Source organism: Octopus sinensis, unplaced genomic scaffold, assembly GCF_006345805.1.
Source record: "Octopus sinensis unplaced genomic scaffold, ASM634580v1 Contig17586, whole genome shotgun sequence".
NCBI lineage: Eukaryota > Metazoa > Mollusca > Cephalopoda > Octopoda > Octopodidae > Octopus > Octopus sinensis.
The window spans coordinates 5,364-21,989 of record NW_021835153.1 but is presented as its reverse complement, the minus strand read 5'-3'; the positions used below and the strand labels follow the sequence as shown (position 1 = coordinate 21,989).

Genomic DNA, 16,626 nt, shown 5'->3' with positions numbered 1-16,626 from the left:
AAAATTGAATAAAGTTTGAGAAAAAATTACGACAGTCGAATATTGAAACCTTTTTCTAGTAACGGTTATCTAAGGCTCCAGCTGTTCGACACCTCTGCTTTTTTGCAACAGTCCCGTAGCAGTTTAATGAACAAGATAGGATACGAAAGCAAGACTCTCCAGCGGAATTGGTTCAGAACTTACGCTTTGAACCGTTATGAATTTAGCCTGTCTTTCGCTCGCTAAACATTGATTTAGAATAATTACATGAAGAGTCCATAAATCTTTGGTCAGTTTAAATTAATTATCTGTCCGTCTTTTTCATTAACAAACCTTGGCGGGGGTCAGACGAGATAAACTGTAAGAATGTCCTCAAGCATAGTATTTAGAAATAACACTTCCTAATTAAATATCTAACACGATTTCTGAAACATCAACTTATAAGTGATCTCATGTGGCGACCTGGAAAGTCAAACTAGAGCGGAAATAAAACACAGCCGGACTTGACTGATACCTATTCGCCTGTAGTGGAGTTTACACCTAAATAGCCAGCGCTCAAGTTCAAATTCCGTCTCGGCAAATAAAAGATTTCAACTTATATTTTTTTTCCATATAGTCAAACCTACAAAGATATATTTGTGTGTATGTGTGTATAATATATTTATGTGTCTATATATGGATTAAGCGGAGGTGAGTGGCTTCGTGGTTAGGCTGTTGGACTAATGATCGTAAGATTGTGGTTTCGATTCCTGGATCGGGCAACTCGTTGTGTTCTTGAGCAAAACACTTCATTTAACTTTGAGCCGTGGAAATCGACCCCAGTACTTATTCTTTGTAAGCCTAGTACTTATTCTATCGGTCTCTTTTGCCGAACTGCTAAGTTATGGAGACGTAAACACACCAGCATCGGTTGTCAAGCGATGTTGGGGAGACAGACACATATACATATACACACACACACATACATGTATATATATATACATATATACGACGAGATTCTTTCAGTTTCCGTCTACCAAATCCACTCACAAGACTTTGGTCGGCCCGAGGCTATAGTAGAAGACACTTGCCCAAGGTGCCACGCAGTGGGACTGAACCCGGAACCATATGGTTCGTAAGTAAGCTACTTACCACACAGTCACTCCTACGCCAATGAAAATAAAAATATATATAAAAGAACAACATTTATAATCTATTCCTGCATTCATGGCAATCGAGATATTATCAAGATCATAGAATATCCTATTGTAAACCAATTAACTGAGTCAAAATAAAGGATCAAATGCCCTTCCTGGGCCCTAGGCTCATAAAGCCGGTTTCCCGGATTCTGTGGCGTATGTATTAACACGGGCAATGCCCTGCTGTTATTCTTGTGATGCACTATCCCAAGTACGAGGGGGTGCTGAAAAGTCCCCTGCTTTGTGTAAAAGAAAATACAGAAGGATTAACTAATTATGATTTTATTCAACATAGTCCCTTCTCAGATTCTTTCACTTACTGCAGCAGCCCTTCAGTTTTTTTTAGCCCTGTAAAAGAACTCGGAAGGATTGGCCTCCAACCAAGCCTTTCACGATACCCTTAAAGCCAGGTACTTTTCAGCGCTCTCTCGTATTGTAGTACAAGCATATAGATGGGTGTGTTTGATAGTCAATCATTCTATAAGCTTACATTGCGTACTTAGCTACCATTCAGCATCCAGATTACACGTTAGGTGTATTGCTTATTTATTCACATTAATTTGGATTAATTATGCTTTGCCACGTAGTGTCAAGGTTTCGACAATGTAATTGTCTTATTAACTGTTTATTTTCAGAATGAAATTGCAAGGTATATCTGAGAAGCCAGATCTGGCAATTTGAACATAAGACAGGCGCAATAAGCGGTTAATCTTCTTTTCATCGTAAATATCTTTTGAAACGGATGATAAAGTTTCCCAGATTTGCTTTACAATATATCGTGAAGAAAAACAGAAATTATAATATGAAGCTTTTAAAACAAAAGATTATGCAGGAATGACGCTATACCGCATTATATTTGTTTTTCAGCTGCTTCTCGTTTGAGATTCCTGAAATAGTAAACGTCGGCCCTTATATCGCACTATTGCTTATGAAGGGAATTAAGTTTAGTCTTTCGTTACAACAAAGGATAAAATAGGAAAAAAAATTCAACAGTAATTTGTCGTTACTATATTATTGTGTAGACATTAAAAACTGTAATACGAAATTTTCGCGTGCCATATAACACAAGTAAATAAATCATGCATTAAATATTTATAGTCGGTTAAGAATCTCGAGTTATCTTCATTTATCTGTGAAATTTTATCTTCGTAATGGTTTAGATTAGAACGCACAAACAAATAAAAATTGTCGTAAATAAATCCATCGACATATGTGTGTTTGAATTCGAATAAATGTTAGTGAGTGTGAAAAAAAATGTTTGTATTTATGACTATCATATAGGCATTAATCTAGGTAGATAGACAAAGCGGCGAGTTGGCACACCGGACAAAATTCTTCGCGGTTATTTGTCCATCTCTATGTTCTGAGTTCGAATTCTGCCGAGCTCGACTTGTCTTTTCGTTCTTTAGGGGTCAATAAAATAAGTATCAGTTCAATACAGGGGTCGATCTGATCGACTACCCGTTCCCCAAAATTGCTGGCCATGTGCCAAAACTTTAAATCAGTATAGATAGAATGATTGATTGACTGATACCAACATACATGCATAACATATATATATACTTCGCGGATTTTCACCTATCGCGAGGGTGGGGGATTGCAAAACCTGCGATAGTCGAGGGAATTATTGTATAGCAGAGGTATATTCCAAGGAGACATACTTCCTGCGATGTTGTTCGTACTTCCAGTAAGTCCCTTGTTATTTATGTTGAATAAGTCTTAAGAGTGTCTCACTGGTTCACAGTGAGACAGAATTTCCAAAATTATACAATCTTTCTTTCTGAGTAATTGGAAGCTGTATGCCAGGAATATGCATGAGATGAAAAAAGAGCCTTGACCTAGTATCTCAAAGGATATAGGGTTGGAGGGTGGTCACGATAAAAGTTCCAATGTAGTTGTGAAATGAGGAGAAAAGTGTAAACTGTACTAGTTTGGCTTACTATTTCCTCTACATCAAATGAGAATATTACAGGTACCTTAGGTGAGGTATAGTTGGCTTTCAGGCCCCAATTATGGTTGACTAACTTCATGTCTTCCTTTTTATCCACGGAAAAAAACTAGTGGTTAGCGAGTCTTTTTTTAAACCACTTTTACATATGCCAATGTACATTTTCTTTCGGAGCACTGCTGTGACTTCAATTTCATAAACCACTGAGGTAATCATGCATGCTTGGTTGAGTGGATAAGTTTCTGGGTCTCGGCAGTTACAACTTTGAGTGGACACCTGTGTGACCTGCGATTGATAATATTATCACAGGCATTCCAAGATCAACTGCACAACTCATTTCTTCAAGCTTGACAGTCGTAGTGTTTTCACAATAGGAACTAATAGCTCGAATCTAAATCCTGTGTATACAATTATTATTTTATTCTTTTACTGTTTTACTTGTTTCAGCCAGTGACTGCGGCCATACTGGAGCACCGCCTTTAGTCGAGCAAATTGACCCCAGGACTTATTCTTTGCAAGCCTAGTACATATTCTATCGGTATCTTTTGCCGAACCACTAAGTTACGGGGACGTAAACACACCAGCATCGGTTGTCAAGCGATGGTGGGGAGATAAACACAGACACACAAACATACACACACATACACACACACACACATATATATACGACGAGCATCATTCAGTTTCCGTCTACCAAATCCACTCACAGGCTTTGGTCGGCCCGAGGCTATAGCAGAAGACACTTGCCCAAGGTGTTTCGCAGTCGGACTGAACAAGGAACCATGCAGTTGGTAAGCAAGCTTCTTACCAGACGGCCACTCTTGCGCCTATAAATATTTATTTTTCAGATTTTGGAGTACATTTTTGTCGATGCAGCCAGCAACGAAATTATATATATTCTTTTATTTGTTTTAGTCATTTGACTGTGGCCATGCTGGAGCACCGCCTCGAAGGGGTTTAGTCGAACAAATCGACCCTGGGACTTATTTTTGTTAGGCCTAGTACTTATTGTATCGGCCACTTTTGATGAACTACTATGTTACTAGGACGTAAACACACCAGCACACGCATAAGATTTTCGTGTAAGTGTGCGTGCGTGTGTGTGTACGACGGGCTTCTTTCACTTTCCGTCAACCAAATTCACTCACAAGTCCTTGGTCGGCCCGGGGATACAGCAGAAGGTTCTTGCCCAAGGTGCCACGCAGTGGGATTGAACCTGGAACTATGTTGCGAAGAAATTTTCTTACCTCACAGTCATAACAGATGCATACACATACATGCATATAAATAAACATATGCAATATATATGAAGGTATGTATGCATACATGTGTGTGTGTGTGTTTGTATGTAAATATGTATATATCTGCGAAGAAAAGGAGGAGAATATAAACCGAGTAAAGAGAGATACGTAGAGGGAAAGAAAGAAAAGTTGAAGGTGGAAAGCGAATAGAGAGTGAGAGAGCGACAAAGGTGACAGTGAGGGGCAAAGAATACTTGGGGGAGAAGAAAGCGATGAAACAATTGACTGAAAAACCTTGAAATCCGCAAAAAGGAAGCAAAGTAGATAAGAGAGAGACTTTTTACGTGTGTGTAACATGTATGTGTGTGTGTGTGTTGTGTGTGTGTGTGTGTACGTGTGTGTGTGTATGTGTGTGTGTGTGTGTGTGCATGTGTATGTACGTGTGTGTGCGTGTGCGTGTGTGTATGTGTAAGAGGGGTGAGAGAAGCAGAGAAATAACGAGGAAATAATAGACATGGACATAAAAGAGATTAAGAAAATATAAACGAAAGTTATAAAAATGAAAGTGAAAGTAAAAGTACGGTGTGTGCGCGCGTGTGTGTGTGTGAGTACGTGTGCATGAGTGTGTATACTAGGTGTTTATACGTATGTGCATATGTATTTGTGTGTGTGTGTGTAGATATATACAGAGAGAGAGAGAGAACAAGGGAATGAAAACTATAATTTAACGTGAGAGCAAGAAGGAAAGAGTTGTAGATAGATAGATAGATAGATAGATAGATAGATAGATAGATAGATAGATAGATAGATAGATAGATAGATAGATAGATAAAGACTCCGCCGGTTACGACGACGAGGGTCCAGCTGATCGATCAACGGAACAGCTTGCTCGTGAAATTAACGTGCAAATGGCTGAGCATTCCACAGACACGTGTACCCTTAACGTAGTTCTCGGGGAAAATCAGCGTGACACAGAGAGTGACAGGCTGACCCTTTGAATACAAGTACAACTCATTTTTGCCAGCTGAGTGGACTGGAGCAACGTGAATAAAGTGTCTTGCTCAAGGACACAACGCGTCGCCGGGAATCGAACTCACAACCTTACGATCAGAGCCGAGGCCCTAACCACTAAGCCACGCGCCCTCACAGATAGATAGATAGATCTAGATAGGCAGACAGACAGATAGATAGATAGATAGATAGATAGATAGATAGATAGATAGATAGATAGATAGATAGATAGATAGATAGATAGATAGATAGATAGATAGATAGATAGATAGATAGATAGATAATTGGAAGGGAAATAAAAATATAGAAATTGCGATAAAAAATATATATACTATTTAAAATATCATTTAATATGTATTAAAATACAACCAATGAATAATTACATTTCAATATTGATTCCTTTTGTTCTTGTATTGTTAAGAGGAGGGGTAACTAGTTGCAAAGCCCCTTTGTATAGGAAGGTGAAAGAAAGAAAATGGGACGTAGTAACGTTTATGCTGTTCGCCTCGAGCATAAATGACTTAAGTGAAGAGAAATTGGATTGAACCAGAAATTGAGTAGGGGAGGTAGGGAAGAAAATATCGGAATACACCGCTCTCAGCACGCACACGAATTAAATTTCAATATTGAAATAATTTGAAGGGAACAGTGGAGAATAATGATAATAGTAACGATCACAGTTTTTATCATTGTTAAGGCGGCGAAACGCTTAGTGGTATTTCGTCTGCCGCTACGTTCTGAGTTCAAATTCCGCCGAGGTCGACTTTGCCTTTCGTCCTTTCGGGGTCGATAAATCAAGTACCTATTTCTTTATTACCCACAAGGGGCCAAACACAGAGGGGACAAACAAGGACAGACATAGGTATTAAGTCGATTACATCGACCCCAGTGCGTAACTGGTACTTAATTTATCGACCCCGAAAGGATGAAAGGCAAAGTTGACCTCGGCGGAATTTGAACTCACAACGTAACGCAGACGAAATACCGCTAAGCATTTCGCCCGGCGTGCTAACGTTTCTGCCAGTTACGCACTGGGGTTGATGTAATCGACTAAATCCGTTTGTCTGCCCTTGTTTGTCCTCTCTGTGTTTAGCCCCTTGTGGGTAGTAAAGAAATAAGTATTTCGTCTGCTGCTACGTTCTGAGTTCAAATTACGCCGAGGTCGACTTTGCCTTTCATCATTTCGGGGTCGACAAATCAAGTACCATTTACGCACTGGGGTTGATGTAATCGACTAAATCCGTTTGTCTGCCCTTGTTTGTCCTCTCTGTGTTTAGCCCCTTGTGGGTAGTAAAGAAATAGGTATTTCGTCTGCTGCTACGTTCTGAGTTCAAATTCCGCCGAGGTCGACTTTGCCTTTCATCCTTTCGGGGTCAACAAATTAAACAACAGTTACGTACTGAAGTCAATCTAATCGACTGGCCTCCATTCCCAAAATTTTGAGACTTCTGCCTGGCGTAGAAAAGAATATTGAAATAATTTGAAGGGGACGGTGAAAAACGAAAATAACAATAATAATGATCACAGTCATTATCATTATTAAGGCGTTGAGCTGGTAAAATCGTTAGCACACCGGGCAAAATGCTTGGCGGCATTTCGTCCGTCGCTACGTTCTGAGTTCAAATTCGGTTGAAGTCGACTTTGCCTTCCATCGTTGCAGGGTCAATGAATTATGTACCATTCGAGAGCACAGGGGTCGATCTAATCGACTTAGCCCTCTTCCGTCGAACATGCTGGCCTTCTGCCAAAACTTGAAGCCAATAATAATAATAATAATAATAATAATTATAATAATAATAATAATAATAATAATAATAATAATAATAATAATAATAATAATAATAATAATAATAAAAAAAAATTGCAAAAACCTGGATTTGCCCCATGAAAAAAACTGGTGGGAACACAATCCACCTCCTGTGCTTGAAAATGACCACATCTCACTCCTCTGGAACTTCACCATTCAAACTGACAGGAAGATAGATGCAAATAGGCCAGACATTATATTGAAAGACTTCAGACAAAGAACATGCCTCCTCATTGATATGACTGTCCCAATCGATATAAACGTATCTGTTAAGACCTACCAAAAACTGAGCAAATATAAAGATCTTGAAATAGAAATCAGCAAAATGTGGAAGCTGAAGACTAAAACAATACCTGTTGTCATAGGTGCCCTGGGAATGATAGCGAAAGGGACTGGTTGCTACCTAACTCAGATACCAGGAAACCCCGAAATGGCAGAAATTCAAAAGATAGTGCTCATGGGAACTGCTCATATCCTACGCAAAATACTCTCTATGTAATCCCAATGTTTAAAACAAACTTTTTTTTTTATTTATTTATTTTTTTTTTATGTATTAGACATTCACTAGTACAACACCAAAAAAAAACAAAAAAACCCCAAATATATGGCACAGAACTTCCAACCTGTTGTCTCTTGAGGTCTCTGGGTGAGACTTGGAGCCAACTTGTACAGACATAAAGCAAAAGTCAAACATAGAATAATAATAATAATAATAATAATAATAATAATAATAATAATAATAATAATAATAATAATAATAATAATAATACCTTCTACTATAGGCACAAGGCCTGAAATTTGTGGGAGGGGACTAGTCGATTACGTCGACCCAAGTGTTTCACTGCTACTCAGTTTATCGACGCCGAAAGAATGAAAGGCAAAATCGACCTCGGTGGAATTGGGAAAAATACTTATTTCTTTACTACTCACAAGGGGTTAAATATAGAGTGGACAAACAAGGATAGACAAAGGGATTAAGTCGATTACATCGACCCCAGTGCGTAACTGGTACTTAATTTATCGACCCCGAAAGGATGAAAGGCAAAGTCGAACTCGGCGGAATTTGAACTCAGAACGTAAAGACAGACGAAATACCTATTTCTTAACTACCCACAAGGGGCTAAACACAGAGTGGACAAACAAGGACAGACACACGGATTAAGTCGATTACATCGACCCCAGTGCGTAACTGGTTCTTATTTAAACGAGCCCGAAAGGATGAAAGGCAAAGTCGACCTCGGTGGAATTTGAACTCCGAACGTACTATTGTTACCTTTTGAAAGCATTATATTGTTACTGTTATTCAGCAGATATAATTCAGCACCATCCATTGGACGGGGCGTTTTGCTCGTGTATATATATATATATATATATATTATATATATATATATATATATATATATATATATATATATATATATATATATATATATATATATATATATATATATAGATATATAATATATATATTGGATAATGAAACGAATGGTTTACACCTGGTAGCTTGCTGGTAAATCACGGGCCACTTTCACATTGAACGTTATATAAATGGCAAATGAAAGACGGAAGATGGAATTTACGAGAATTTGTTAATCACGACAATCGTTTCGACACATCTACCATCGATACCTCTTGAGTGGGGCACTCAACACTGGTTCAGGAGCATCCGGCGGTGCAGATGTATCTCTTCGGATGATAAATAGATACAACTTGTTAAAATAACAGTTCCGCAATGTAACATTATTTTATAGAAAGAAAAAGCCAGATGGAGGTAATATCTTCATTTATATAGATCAAGAATAAAATCACATATGGGAAAAAAAGAGAAATGAACACGGAATACAACGAGAAAAGTATTAAAAATAACCGTCAACAAATATGGATGTATAAACGCCCTCGGGCAAGCGGCATGGCGCTAGTACACACGCCCATACAAGCATCCGCGAAAATGTGAGCTTATGCATACGTGAGGTTTGGTGCACTCATGATCACAAAGCTAGCTAACTATGTACTTGGTATTTGTAAGAATGGGGAGGTTAAAAGTAAACTTAAAAAGTTATCCATACCTTAAAGTAAATTAGATTATGCTAACGGTGCGAAAGTACATTTATATGTGTGTAAGCATCTCGAGTGGCGGTCAGAAATTCTATTAATGACAGACAGGGATTCCTCGGAGCAGAGACAGCATCTCCTGGAAATTATATTGTATGGTTTCGCGCGCCTTACTATGGACCGAGTTATGCTATACCTCATTTTATCCTACTTCAGTCGCCATACAAAATCGGCCAAAGATGTTGAATGTCTCTTATTAATTTCTTAAAGCTAGGGACATGGTTATGATAACAATTCTTAAATGAATCAACCGTCTACCCAATGTAAACATACAGACCTCCCCTTGTGTGCACGGTACATTTATATACAAGATTTGTACTCATACAGAGATTCATCAAAGGACATTTTGATTTTTCTCTGCATGAGCATTTATCGTATTTATTTGTATATAAGGCAGTCCGGACTCCATTTTTCATACTTTTTCGCTGTATTGCGAGTTCGCTCTCTTTTTACTTCCCATCTGTGATTTTATTCTTGATCTTCTATATAAACGAGGATATACATACAATCTATATATATATATATATATATATATATATATATATATATAATATATATATTATATATATATATATATATATATATATATATATATATATATTATATATATATATATATATATAATATATATATAGGATTGCTCTTCATCTGTCGGATGGCGATAGAATATAATACACTAAATACTCGGAGCAATAATGTCAACTGACAACTGCCCCTCGTATTTGATAGGTTTGTGTCTAAATCATAAACTATTTTATGTTCCCATTCGTATCAAATTCATACCATTTTAATGCTACCAAAAATGCGGAGTTCCAACTGGAAACTCACAGCTGAAGATTTACCGTAGATTATCTTCTTCAGGCATTGTGCGTCTAGGCCTACATTACCCACTGTTTCCCTTTGTCCATGGTATGATAAGTCTTTTTCAAGCTGATCGGGCAGAGAAAGCACTCAAGTGATTATTCGACCTGCTAAAAATAGAAGACAAAGTTCTTCCTCAAATTATGACTATACCGTCTTTCAAAACAGAATGGGAAGACACACTAGAAAATATAGTCCTAGATACATTATGTCTGAAATAGAAGACAGGGTGGCCATTGCAGGTGTACCTTTGGTCATAATTCTCTTAGCTTAGTACTAAACAACAACAACCTAACCAAATAAAGACATTCATCTTAGGCTTGAAGGCTTCTTTACTGATTCGTATTAAGTATATTTTTCAATGCTTCACTGCCTCATAACAACGACAAAAGTCGATCTCATTAATCGATCTCGCTAATCTTAAGTCGAGTAACGGACATTTTCAACATTCGTTGATTGCGTTGACGTTTTACAATCATTGATCTGGACATATTTGTTGTTGAATCAATAATTAAATTTGATTTCGAATAAGCAACTTAGTAAAGAGCAGAGTGGGGCGGTTGTGTTAAGTATTTTTTTTATTAATTTATTTTATTATATTTGGGTTTTTTGTTCATTTTTTTTGTCTTTTGTTTTTTTGTTTTTTTGCTTTTCTATATCGAATATTGACTTGAAAATTTATTATTGTTTTATTATATTTTAAATCTACATTAATATTATTTGTGTGTGTGCGTACATGAGAGAGTGTGCGTGTATGAGTGTGTGCGTGCATGCGTGTGTGTGTGTGTATTTATGTTTTTTGTTAGAAATTTTGAGTCTTTTTTTTTCTTTCTTCTTTTAGAATATTGTTCATTGTAGAATAAATAACTGCCAGAAAGATCAATCTATCAAGTTTTGATTTGAAACCATATACTTATAGACTAGATATTGTGTTGGGAACAATAGAGATGTAAGTAATTGGTGAAATAAATATAAAGTACATATTTGTATGTGTGTATATGTGTAGTTGGGTTCTGTGTGGGAGCGAGTGAATGTATGTATGTATGTATGTATGTATGTATGTATGTATGTATGTATGTATGTATGTATGTATGTATGTATGAATTAAAGAGAGAGACAGACAGATAGAGACAAAGAAAGATAGAGAAATAGAAACACAGAGAGAGAGACAGACAGACAGACTGAGCGAGTGAGAGCGAGAAAGACAAAGAGTAAAATTCGAAAAACGCAGAAAATTAAAACATGTCTACTGCGTTTATGTTTAATGGTAGATGCGTGCGCATCCGGAAACATTTCCTGTAACACTTGCTATTGTTAAAATATTGTTGCTGGTGGTGGTGTTGTTATTGTTGTTGTTATTGTTACTGGTTTTACATTCCTCTCTCTCTTTCTCTCCCTCTCACTCTCTTCACATACACAAACAAAAAATCAACGAGAAATTCTCTCCCATTATTCTAATGAACAAAGTATAAGAGTAAGTGTATATGTGTGTGTATATGCCTATCTACATGCTTGTAGGTGTATAGGTGTGTGTATATGATTGGCTCCAACGCTACTTAATGGTTGCAAATATAATCTTTGCAATTACAAATTCGTTATAAAAGCTTTTCCCGCAATTATACGATATAACAAAAAGCGTATATTCACAATGTCTATAGAAAGGTAAAAAATATGTGTGCGAATATACAATATAAAGAAATTGTTTTTGAATAAATAAATATATGTGTGTGCGTCAGAGTATATATATGTATATGTATATGTATATATATATATATATATATATATATATATATATATATATATATACTTCCATAATTTTTAATTTTTCACAGGAATATCCTTTTGTATATCTTGAGATGTCTATCCACTTACGTGTATAGATATTATATATATATATATAATGTATATATATATGTATGTATATATATACATATATATATATATTTGTCTGTGCGTATGTATATATATATATATATATATATATATATATATATATATATGTATGTATCAGTACGTATTTTTCTCTAGATTTACCTCTATATCTATAAGTTTGTATGTGAACGTATATATATTCATATATATATATATTATATAATATATATATATATATATATATGTATATATGAATATATATATATGTATATATTCTCACAAGTGTACGCGTGTGCGCGCACGCTGAAAATATTTTTTTCTGTTCGAAATATAATTATAGCAGTAAAGAATGAACTATTCATTAATAATTTTCCTTCTATTTTTTTTTTCACTTCATTTTATCCTTTGAACTTTTATTCATATACAATTTTTTTGTTTTATATTCATATACAATGAATAATACTTATAGCTATACATATGTGTATGCATGTATCTGTGCGTGTACAGATACATCCATCCATATATACGCATATATATATATATATCGATGTGTGTGAGTGTGTGCCTACATTTAAACATATAAGTATACGCAGGAATTTATTTACGTATGTCTCTCACTAATATAATGTAATAGGAATAAAAACATTGCTTTTTCTTTTCTTTTATTTTATGTTTACGTTTATTTATTTATTTCTTCTTATTATTTTTTTGGTGACTATTCTGCTTTAATCAAACGATTTTTCGAAATAAGAAAAAATGTTTTGCACATACACATAAATACATACATATATATATATATATATGAAAGTCATTCTTCTGTTTGTTTCTCATTATACCTATATTCAAAGATACACACACATTCATATATACCCCACGATTCATTCATATGGTGTGTATATATATATATATATATATTATATATATATTATATATATATATATATATATATATATATATATGTATGTATGTATGTATATGTATATATATATATATACGTACACAGACTGTAAATTCACTTTTGTAAGCTGTCGTTAATGGCGGTATGAAATTTGTGATGTTCTTAATGAGGTTAAATCTAACCTATATATAATGATCTACTTAAAATATAGCAGTTTCTTTGTAAGCCGAGATTTTTGCTTTCGATAAAACTGATTCAATGGTTTAAATCACGTATTCAGCTTTTGTAAACTGAAATCAAGCCTTTATTTTTTTATCATTTTGTTTTATTATTTTTTAATTCTATTTATTGGTTTTGTTGTTGTTGTTTTTTTTACACTTATTTCTTTATTTTTATTTCGTTCCTTTTCTTTTTCAATTATTTTCGAAAAATGTATTTGTTTTCAAAGAAATAATAGAGAAAGTAAAAGAAGGGAAGGGAGAAAGAAAGGAAGGAAAGAAGGATGGATGGATGAAAGACAAAAGGCATGTGTGCGTATATGAGTGTGTGTGTGGTGGTGTGTGTGTGTGTGTGTGTGTGTGTGTGTGTGTGTGTGTGTGTGTGTGTGTGTGCGTATGTGTGTGTGAGTGTGCAAAAAAGACACACCGGTACAGAATATTGCGAGCGATGGAAAGGGTGAGAATTTGAATAAATAAGCGTAATGTAAATACGCACACACACACACTCATTATGTAGTATATAATACTATATACTATATATATATATATATATATACATACATACATACATACATACATACATATATATATATATATAATACATATATATATGCATATACATATATATGTGTGTATAAATAGATATATGTATATATATATATATATTTATGTATATGTAAGTGTATATATGCATGTGTATATATACACATACATATATTATATATATATATACGTATTTATACATCCACACATATATATATAAGTATATATATATATATATATATACAAATATGTGTGTATATATATGTACTTACATATATCTGTGCATATATGTCCATATATATAAGTATGCAAGTATACATATATGCATATACATACATACATACATACATACATACATACATACATACATACATACATACATACATACATACATACATACATACATACGTGCATACATACATAAAGCATATAAGCAAATAACATGTACACTTCAGAGGCATGCTGCATATGGTACGGAAAACACAGGCCATATATCAAACAATGTTCATTTGTATTTCATTTTTTCTTTTTTAATTTTTTTTTTTATGGTTTTCGTTGCCTCTTTTTCTTCACATTGAGTAAATCACCATCTTTTCTACAACGTCGTTATTTTCTGATTTCGGTTTCTATTCATTTTTATTTATTCACAGAAATTTTTTGGCAGATTCAAGTTTTCATTAAAATTATATTTTACATAATTTGGTATATGTAGAATTAAATGTGTAAAGAGAATAATAAAACGGTTTTATATTATATACACGCACAGAACCCCCCCCCCCCAAAAAAAAAAACAAGAATATAATAGAACAAGCAAGCAAAAATTATATTTAAAAATAAATACTACAACAAGATTAATTACAAGAATATTATTAACTCAAAACTTCATGGCTATTATTAATAAATATATTATATTGGAGTTTTAATAATAATAATAATAATAATAATAATAACAACAACAACAACGGCAACAATAATAATGCATACTTTTTTGTACGTTCTTTAATAATGTTTTCGTTTCGAAATTTTTTTTTTCCGAAATAATTTTGATATTAAGCTTAATCATAACTGCAGCTGCAACAGCAGCAGTAGCAGCAGCAGCAGCAACAGTGACAGCGGTAGCAGCAGCAGCAGCAGCAGTAGTAGTAGTAGTAGTAGTAGTAGTAGTAGTAGTAGTAGTAGTAGTAGTAGTAGTAGTAGTAGTAGCGGCGGCGGTGGCGGTGGTGGCGGTGGTAGCGGCGGTGGTGGCGGTGGTAGCGGCGGCGGTAGGGAGGGTGACGTCGGCCGTGGTGGTGATGGTATGGAGGTGGTAGTGGAAGAAGAAGAAGAAGAAGAAGAAGAAGAAGAAGAAGAAGAAGAAGAAGAAGAAGAAGAAGAAGAAAGAAGTCGACAAGAACAACAATGGCGAGTTGATTAATTTAATCAAAAAAGATCTATTACAATTTTCACCAACAGATGAATCATGTAGTTGGTGTCTGCTTTAAGCTAACACTAGTTGAGTACATATATGAGCCCACAAGTAAAACCCTTTTACTAGTTATGTGGAAGGATCTTGAGTATATAATGATCCGTGACGTAGTCTATCGTGGCACTAAAATTTCACAAATTGAGCTAAAGAAGCATCCTCGAAATTGTTGCTCAACTGTAACAGATCCCGTTAGACATGGCAATCAAATTGCCGATTTAAAGAGGAAGAGTAAATATAGATAATCTGTTTCTTTTTTGTTGTTTCTTTTTCGTTTTTTGTTTTTGTTTTTTTTTTTAGTGTGTTATGTCTTACATTATATACGACGGAATTGACACGGCAAGAAAGCCTTTCGTTACGGATTTGGTCAACTTCAGTTGTGACCTGGAATTATACAACTGCGGCAATATCAGCCACAATGGTAACAAACATCATATGTTGTTGTTTTTGATTCATCAACATCGCGGGTCATCGCGGGTCATTGCTTCATCGCGGATCATCCCTAATCTGGAACACCAAAAGTGAAAAGCTTTCTACCCATTGTGTCTTCGTTTTGTTGTTTTAGACACAGTAAATCTATGACCAAATTATCGAAAGCAATCTTTTCTTTTTAATAGCAGGATATGATTTGAGGAAGATAGGTTTGTTTGCTATTTTTAGGAGGTGGAGCGATCATAAACATCAAAAAAGGCAAGCGTTTTACCTGCGGGTTAAATTACTCTGGCATTCAAAGTTGAAACCTGATAACGAAGTCTTTAAAATCCCGTTTGAGGGCTTAACATCATTTCAATATCTATGAATTTATAAACTTAAAATTACACTATACATCTTAGCATAAATGTGCACCTGATTGTTCTTATGCATTTGCAATCCACCCATGATAATAAGGAAGGGTTCCCCGCTTTACACGTCTTGATTTCGTCGCAACCATATCAAGGAAATTATTTTAGCAAGGTCACTCAGTTGATCGGCATAGTCGTAAGCAATAAAAGGGTCAATACATGGTTTATTATTGGTGTATCGATCCCAGATTATGCCAGTCTTCTATCAAAAAGAGCCTGTATACAAAAGCAAGCATAGCGTCCTCTGGAGTGGAATGAATAAAAAGCTTAACAAGTACCTGTTAACATTGTGGAGGCGCGTGGCTTAATGGTTAGGGTTTTAGACTCATGATTGTAAGATTGTGATTTCGATTCCTGAATCGGGTGACACATTGTGTTCTTGAGCAAAACACTTCATTTCACGTTGCACCAGTCCACTCAGCTGGCAAAAGATCCTGCGACGAACTGGAGTCCCCTCCAGGACCATGGAAACCGGGAAAGTGGCCCTTATGAGTCAGCATGACTCGAGAAAAACTTTGCCATTACCTGTTAATATTAGAGTACTCGATAACCCCAAGAACTTATTCAACTGTCTTCTCAAATACTTTACTAGCGAATCATGGAGCATAAATGGAGCAAAAACGTGTACAGTTGGAATTGCTGGAATTTGAAGAA

General features: G+C 35.2%; 1 long non-coding RNA gene across 1 annotated transcript; it reads right to left on the bottom strand.

Annotated features, from left to right (window-relative positions):
• Nucleotides 1-658: 658 nt before the first annotated feature.
• LOC118761806 lies at nucleotides 659-16,420 on the bottom strand. Its single transcript, XR_004997650.1, has 3 exons — nucleotides 16,343-16,420; nucleotides 4,049-4,051; nucleotides 659-741 (listed from the first exon to the last, which is right to left on the bottom strand). It is a non-coding gene; the product is annotated as an uncharacterized LOC118761806 (long non-coding RNA).
• Between the last annotated feature and the right edge of the window lie 206 nt (nucleotides 16,421-16,626).